This window comes from Engystomops pustulosus, chromosome 2 (assembly GCF_040894005.1).
Source record: "Engystomops pustulosus chromosome 2, aEngPut4.maternal, whole genome shotgun sequence".
NCBI lineage: Eukaryota > Metazoa > Chordata > Amphibia > Anura > Leptodactylidae > Engystomops > Engystomops pustulosus.
In genome coordinates, this window is record NC_092412.1 from 179,480,318 (window position 1) to 179,488,485 (window position 8,168).

General features: G+C 39.0%; 1 long non-coding RNA gene across 1 annotated transcript; it reads left to right on the forward strand.

The window, feature by feature from the left end:
* The first annotated feature begins 517 nt into the window (after positions 1–517).
* On the forward strand, positions 518–5,955 carry LOC140116662 (uncharacterized). The gene is made up of 3 exons (XR_011852891.1): positions 518–602; positions 5,233–5,307; positions 5,893–5,955. It is a non-coding gene; the product is annotated as an uncharacterized lncRNA (long non-coding RNA).
* The last annotated feature ends 2,213 nt before the right edge of the window (positions 5,956–8,168 follow it).

Below are 8,168 nucleotides of genomic sequence, written 5' to 3' on the forward strand. Positions count from 1 at the left end.
ATACACACGTACACTCAGCTTTATATATTAGATAAATCAAACGGTGGATTTCCTTTAAGCAGCTTGAAATAGAAGACCAATAAAACTACAATTCTCAGTCTCTTTATACTTCTTAAAAATCTCCTATTATTCTGCATCTACATACTCCTATGGAGTTCTTTGTATCTTCATTGTTACATAGTTAAAATGAACCATTTTCTTTCTGTTGCCATGGAGACATATAGGTTTGCATTTTTCAGAATAGTCCGAAACGTATTTATAAGATAATTTTGAGGAATATATTTTGTTAAGTTGATCTGCTCATATCAGTTGTTTTAGATGTATTCAAGTGTTTTGGCACTTAAATAAATTTTTGTTAAATATATATTAAGAGATTTAGAGATTCAGTGCTGATAATTCCATATAAAATTGCTTCTTATCGTATAATTCTTCTCACTTTTTACCTACAGCCCCATGAACAATGTTGCTTTCTATACAATCTGGGAAACTTTTATGTGACTACTGTTTTTCCTGTACTGGAACTAAAAGTGATGAAACAACACCGTGAGCTTTTTCACTTGGCAAACTCAGTACTTAGCCTCACTAAAGAGCTTCACAAATGTGTATGTATAAATTAATAGTATCAACTAATAACTGTATAAACTAATGGTTAAAAAAAAAGGAAATAGTTTTATAATATTTTATGCACAGAACTTAATAGTTACATCTTAAAATAACAGACAAAGGGAACTACCAACCCAAGCGTCTGACGTGTTTTGGTCAAAAAAATTATATATATATATATATATATATATATATATATATATATATATATATCAATGACTGGAAACTGACGGGTCAAATGTCCAACCTCCAAATGGGGCGTATTCAACTACGTGAGAAGCTTCAGTCGAAACGTAATATAAAACTAGGTTCAAAAACATCTACATCAATATTTACACTAAAATCATAAGATCAGAAAAACACAAGATCATCAATAAAAATCATAAGATTTTTAGAGTAAATATTGATGTAGAAGTTTTTTTGTTAGTATATCTAGATATTGCGCCTTTCTGGTTTATATAAAGTATCACGATGAACCATGGTTTATATAAAGTTTTGACTGAAGTATATTAGGTGATTTTTCATACATGCTATAATTAAAGGGGTTCTCTGGGCATTAACTCTATTCCTCATATGGTTTAAAATCTAAAAACAAGCAATAAAGCTATTGGCTCTAAGTATGGGAAATTTGCAGTTCTGAAAAAAAAAAATTGTTTTATCAGATCAGGACCTGTACTTCGCTGCAGGACTTCTTGGTCATGCGCAGCAGTGGCTATGACGATGGGAGGCACTCATTCATGTGTTTCAATTGTGAATGTGCCCGCATGCCACACAAACCATTTGTGCAGGGGCGTAACTACAGCCGTAGCAGACGGTTCAGCTGCTACGGGGCCCGGCAGGGTCATGGGCCCGTACTCGGCCGTGTCCATGGCTCCTCTTTCCCCCTGGCTGTAGTTACGCCCCTGTAATGGGCAGCGAGATAGAGGGCTGAATTTAGGGGCGGGCACCATTCTTCTGCTTTGTACACTGAGGATCTTGCTCAGGAGGGAGAGAGGGAGGGGAGGAGACTGCCTGCAGTCAATCCCTGCTCCATCTGTCAGCAGCGCAGGAGACTGAACTTGAGGGAGATGTCGGCACCTGAAGCAGCAGCCTCCTTTGTAGCAGAACGGAATCAGCCAGAGATAAGTGCTGCCTCCCCCAAGTGTCTCCTCACACTCTGTTTTAACCCCTTACTGTCCTGTGTGCAGGAGCAGCTAAGAAGCTCCTAAGTGTCCCTTACAGACCCCCATGCATCATCCCCTCATATCTTCCCTCACCACCCACTGCATTTCTGCATTAATATGAGGTTCTGCAGCAGCTGTTGTGGTGCGGTCAGTAATAAATGTGGAGCAGTCAGTAATAAATGTGATGCAGTCAGTAATAAATGTGGAGCAGTCAGTAATAAATGTGGAGCAGTCAGTAATAAATGTGGAGCAGTCGGTAATAAATGTGGAGCAGTCAGTAATAAATGTGGAGCAGTCGGTAATAAATGTGGAGCATTCAGTAATAAATGTGGAGCAGTCAGTAATAAATGTGGAGCAGTCGGTAATAAATGTGGAGCAGTCAGTAATAAATGTGGAGCAGTCGGTAATAAATGTGGAGCATTCAGTAATAAATGTGGAGCAGTCAGTAATAAATGTGATGCAGTCAGTAATAAATGTGGAGCAGTCAGTGATAAATGTGGTGCAGTCAGTAATAAATGTGGCGCGGTCAGTAATAAATGTGGAGCAGTCAGTAATAAATGTGGAGCAGTCAGTAATAAATGTGATGCAGTCAGTAATAAATGTGGAGCAGTCAGTAATAAATGTGATGCAGTCAGTAATAAATGTGGAGCAGTTGGTAATAAATGTGATGCAGTCAGTAATAAATGTTGTGGCCCATGTTCAGACTACGCAGTAACAGTCCCTTTAGGTGACATTATTCTGTCTGAGTTGTGTATTATAATGTTCTGCAACAGCTTAAGTGTAAATAGGGAGGTTCTGTGGCAGTTGGCTCGTGTATTCGGGGGTTCTGCGGTAGGTGCATGTATTGGGGGGTTCTGCGGCTGGTGGCCAAGGTATTAGGGGGTTCTTCAGTGCCAGAACTGATACCGTTATTTATAACAGAATAACATCTGCAGCAACCAGCATTATTATTACAGCTATTAATACAGTAGACGGGGTATAAGGAAACCTTCTGCAGAGCTTCATCTACTGCTGCTCTCTGTTATTCCCCTCCATTATAGAAAAAGATGGTGGAAACCAATTTAACACTGAGGACCTATGGTTGGAGGGGGCCCCAGCCAAAAATTTCCTAGTTACGCCACTGCATTTGTGTGGTGCTTGTTGCGGCTTTCAAAAACAAACACAATCCTGAGCGACACTATCACTGCCTGAAGCATGTCAGCAACTTAGGGTGGCAGTACCCTTTGTCTGTTATTTTAAGATGTAACTAATAAAAGAAGTTAATATTTAAACTTTCTGGTGCTGGAAATTTTTATGGCTGCATTCCAGGCAGCATTGGCTCCAAGTATTGGAAGTTCAGATGAGAAATACTGGATGACGGGCTGTGGGAGCTATTCCTATTTGGAATTTTCTTACACAGAACTTAATAGATTTTTATAGAGATATATTTCAAACATTCAAACAATATACAATATACTTGACAAAATAGACAGGTGGTAAATTGCAATTTACACAGAATATTATCTATTACTGTTTATCCACAGTATTTCTTTTAGTGTGGTCTGGAAACTAATAAGAATAAAAACTAAAATAAATGGTCCCATTGTTAATCACTAGAAATGAAGGTGTATTTCCCACGGGGGGGGGGGGGGGGGGTTAGGGGGCATTTCACTATATATGCTTAACCCCTTCCCGACGCATGCCACAAAGCTGCCAGTGGCTTAAAAAAGATGGTGGTTGCCGGACAGTCTTCCAAAGTCTCGTTTTAACCCATTCATGATTTGCACGTTTTAATGAATGAGGTAGAACATCCCTCCACTATAGTATGGCAGTATATGATGGGATCGATCAGACAACCTAGGGTTAAAATCTCTCAGGGGTGTCTGAAAAATATGAAAAAGAAAAGAAGTTTTTTAAAAAGTTATATTAAAAATCCCTAAAAATTCTAATCACCCCCCTTTCCCTAGAACTGATATAAATATAGATAAACAGTATACATCATACACACTTTAGGTATTACCGCGTCCGAAAATGCTCAATCTTTCAAAATATAATAACTGTTTTTCTCTGTGTTTAAGCTTGTAATGGAAAATAGTGCCCAAAGTCGAAAATGGCACTTTTTTTGCCATTTTGAAAAACGTAAAAAATTCAATAAAAAGGAATTAAAAGGATGTGCAGTCCTAAAAACACCACCCACAGCTCCATACACCAAAATATGAAAAAGTTAGTGACGCCAGAAGATGGCAAAATAAAAAAATATATATTTGTACAGGAGGTTTTAATTTTTTTAATGTATGAAAACATTATAAAACCTACACAAATTTATCACAAAGTTATCTCCGTGATCACACTGACCCAAATAATAAAGTAGACATGTCATGTGGGGTGAACGATGAAAGCTATAAAATCCAAGCCCACAAGAAAACGTTGCATTTTTTTCACCATTTTCACTGCATTTGGAATTTTTTCCTGCACATGGCATGTAATATTAAATACCATCACTATGAAGTGCAAATTGTTATGCAGAAAACAAGCCATCACACAACTCTTTAATTGTAAAAATAAAAAAAGTTATAGATTTTTAAAGTAAGAAGTGCAAAAAAGAGCCGGGTCGTTAACTGGTTAATAACTCAATTTGACAAGTCCTATTTAAAATTTGACAAATCCATCAGTGTATTAAGTGATACTTCAGTTTGTTTAGGTCAGTGAGGGTGAACCTTTCAAAGAGTGCCCAAACTACAACCAAACCCACTTATTTAAATGCAAAGTGCCAACATGGCAATTTTTAGCAGTAACATGTTGCTACCTGTTTTGTTACTGCTTTAAATTGTATCAGTGTCCTGAGGACGCCAATACAGTTGAAAGAAAGAGGAGACAATCAAATTATCATTGTAGCTTCCTTTCAGGGTCCCCTGAGCAGGAAGAATGGCGGGGCCCAGAGCAGAAGCTCCAATAATAACGTAGCCTTGTCTGCACCTCCCCACTCCTCCTGTAGTTCCATGCAGCTAAGGATGTGTAGCTTTAAAATAGCACCGATCACAGCACATCCTGTGTGGCCAGGGACAGCAGGAGGAAGTTTTGAGTTCTGTCTGGAAACACTGTGCTGGGGTGATGGCCTGGGTGTCCGCAGAGAGTGCTCCAACTGCCACCTCTGGCACCTGTGCCATAGGTTCACCACCACTGGTCTAGGTACTGATAAGATGATGCTAATAATGGGCCCAAAAAGAAACTCCATTCTGAGACAATTTTTTGCCTCTTGCATTTTTTTCTTAAAACTATACATCCACGTAGAGATGTATGATGCAGTATGTTTAGTTTTGTTGAGATGACACACAAGCCCTATTTCCCTGCCTGAATGTAGCTGTATTTGGCTTGCATGTTGAGTTGATTTCAATACTGCATATACATACATATTACACCTTGTTGATAAAGTTTAATCTACATTTTTTTTAAAATTCTAATTCATGTATGTATATATTGATAACAGCATGCTGCATTGAAATGCCCTTGTGATCAGCAGTCGCATACAATTTTTAGAGAATTTCAAGAGCAATTTTTTAAGGTAATCTTTTATATTCACTTTTCAGTTTAGTATTTTTTTTTATTTAGTAACATAAGTCAGATTATTATGTTATGATTTGTTTCATAATCAGTATTTCATTGTAATATTTAGATATCACAATTACAAGTTATGTAAGTAAAAAACACCTTCACAGAGATTGGCAAAACAAATGTTAAAATAAGAATTATTAAAGGATTATTGAAAAAGTTTGATTACACTTTTTGGATCCAAAAAAGATCACTCCTATGTTCATTTATTATAATGAATGGAGGAAGTATGCATTACGGATCTGAAACCCGTATTAAAACTTTTTAATTCATCCTTTAATTATACTCTTTTTAACTGTTGTACCGAATAAATCAATGAACAGTGCTAAACCTGAAAAAGGTTTTTTCTCACAGTCCTTTGGTATGTATCATTAGAGACACTGGTAATGTCCAGAGGGGGATGTCTGATACAATACAGCATACAGCTATGTGAAAATCTCTTCCTAGTAGTGTTACACAGCACTTTTCTTTCCTGTATTTATCTTTATTTCCAGCATATTAATATTAACATTTCATACGTTTTATTTATTTTTAACAGATGGTTACGACAGATGCTGCTATTAAGGCCATAGGGGAACTGAATATTATTTTCCATTGGATAGAAAAGAACTTTTTTCCCTGAATATTGCTGTAAATTGGTTTCAAGTATTAGCAAATATTGATTATTTATTTAACACTTAATTATAAACTTTATGGCTGTATTATTTATACTGTGAATATTAATTTATTAACCATAAATTATAATATATTATATTTAATAAATATTTTATATTTATTAAACAGCAAGTATACACATTTTCTTCTTCTTTTTACTAAACCACTTATACAGTAGTAGTCATTTAAAACAAGACAGGCTACATTGACTGACTACACTTACAGGATATGAATTTACCCTAGAACCATAGGGATATAATAAATGGATTTATATCATAAGTATCAGAAGGCGCAAAATGCTTTACCATTTAAAGGTAATCTACTATCAAAATCAATGCCTGCCTGGTGACAGAGTGGGCCAACTGCAGAGTAGCTATAGGTCATTCTCATTCAAGAACAGGTTTTAGCGCATCTCTATGCCACCGCGCCAGTGTGTGATAGAATGGTAGCTTTGCTGCAAGTCCATTTGTGGTAAATTTATATTGTTACAAACCAGCTGTGTCTTGATGTGTCTTTTCAACATCTGCAAGGAAAGGTTCAATACAGATGAGGATGTCTGCTTTAATCTCTTTAATCTGATGGGTGTGGTGTGGTATGGATGTTTACTGCATCAGTACAATCAATTACAAATGATCTATACTTTCAATAGTGATGAGTGGACCCAAACTGCGAAGTCACGTTTCGGGATAGGGGTTTGTGTGTGGGAAAAAGTGTGAAGCTTTCCTCTATAGGCAGACAGGCAGTTACTTTGGAAAAGCCAGCAATTAACCTTGTCAGGTGTGTAGAAGAGGCTCTAATTATTAGGGACAGGTGTAAATCTGATATAATTGCCCCTATAAGAGCACCCTAAAGAATTGCATCAATATTCTTACTGATTATACAGGATTATACAGCAATACTTGAATAGATCAGACAGGTTTCTTAGCATTTATTGCATCATCCAGCAAGATTGTTAAGGTCCTGTCTCTGTATAGTATTCAGCTCCAGAAAATTCATCATCAATCAAACCACAATTGCAAAGTTTCTCCTGTCCCACACAAATACATGCATCACAAAAGTAGTGTTGTCACTGTCACAGGTGCCCCTGCGATCCATGTCACGGATCGCAGGCAAACCAGTACCCCTCTCTGTAGCGCTGTCCCCACTGCCCCAGGTCAGGACTTACCTCTCCACGCTCTTGCTCTGGACCAGACTAGGCCGCACTCGCGTTCCCTAGGGTGTGCGTCCGCCGACTCTTCAGGATTTAAAGGGTCAGCAACCTCCGGATTGGCGCTGGTCAATTCTGGCTCTGCTATACATGTTCCTCCGTGTTCCTGTGTTGCCAGTGTTCCTCTGTGTTTCCGTTCCTGTGTTCCTGTTTCAGAATTCCTGTTCCGTTTGCCTGCTCCTGTGTTCCTGCTGTGTGTTCCAGGGTTCCTTCCTGCGCTGTACTCCCACTTTTATCCCGGGCACGGGCTTTATCCTGCTATACTAGCTTGGCTGCCACCGCGGGCTAGTCGCACCTGTGGAACGACCTGGTGGCACCCCGCCGCAGCAAGACCATCCTGCTTTGTGGTGGGCTCTGGTGAAGACCAGGTGCCACTTACTCAGGTCCCAGGTGTCGACTAGTACCATCTCCTGCGTTGGTCAAGAGGCTCCCAGACGCCTGACAGTCACAGAATGGAACAAATGATTGATTATGTGCAACAGAAAAATGGTGTTTTCACAGAATCACGCACACTATTATGTGCATTAGAAAAGTGGTTTTGTCACAGCATTTGGCAGAGATTTTTTGGGATTTTGCCAGGCTGACTATAGTGACCTTCCAGAGCTGCTCCTTAACCCCATAGCGCAATAAGACGTACCCTTACGTCTTGTTGCGCATGGGGGAGTATGAAGAGGGCTCACGGGCTGGTGTATTGGGCCCCTCAAGTACACTCAGGGCCGGATTAAGGGTGGTGGGGGACCTTGGGCGCAAACTGGTGGGGGCCCTTCCAACAATGTTTTTGGTAGTATATAGCCTGCCAGCCCCCTGTAGTATGTAGCCTGCCAGCCCCTGTACTATATAACCTGCAACCCCCTGTAGCATACAGCCACCAGCCTCCTATAGAATTTAGCCGCCAGTCTCCTTTAGAAAATGGCCACAAAATGATAAACTTCATACTTGTCTCACCTTCCCTT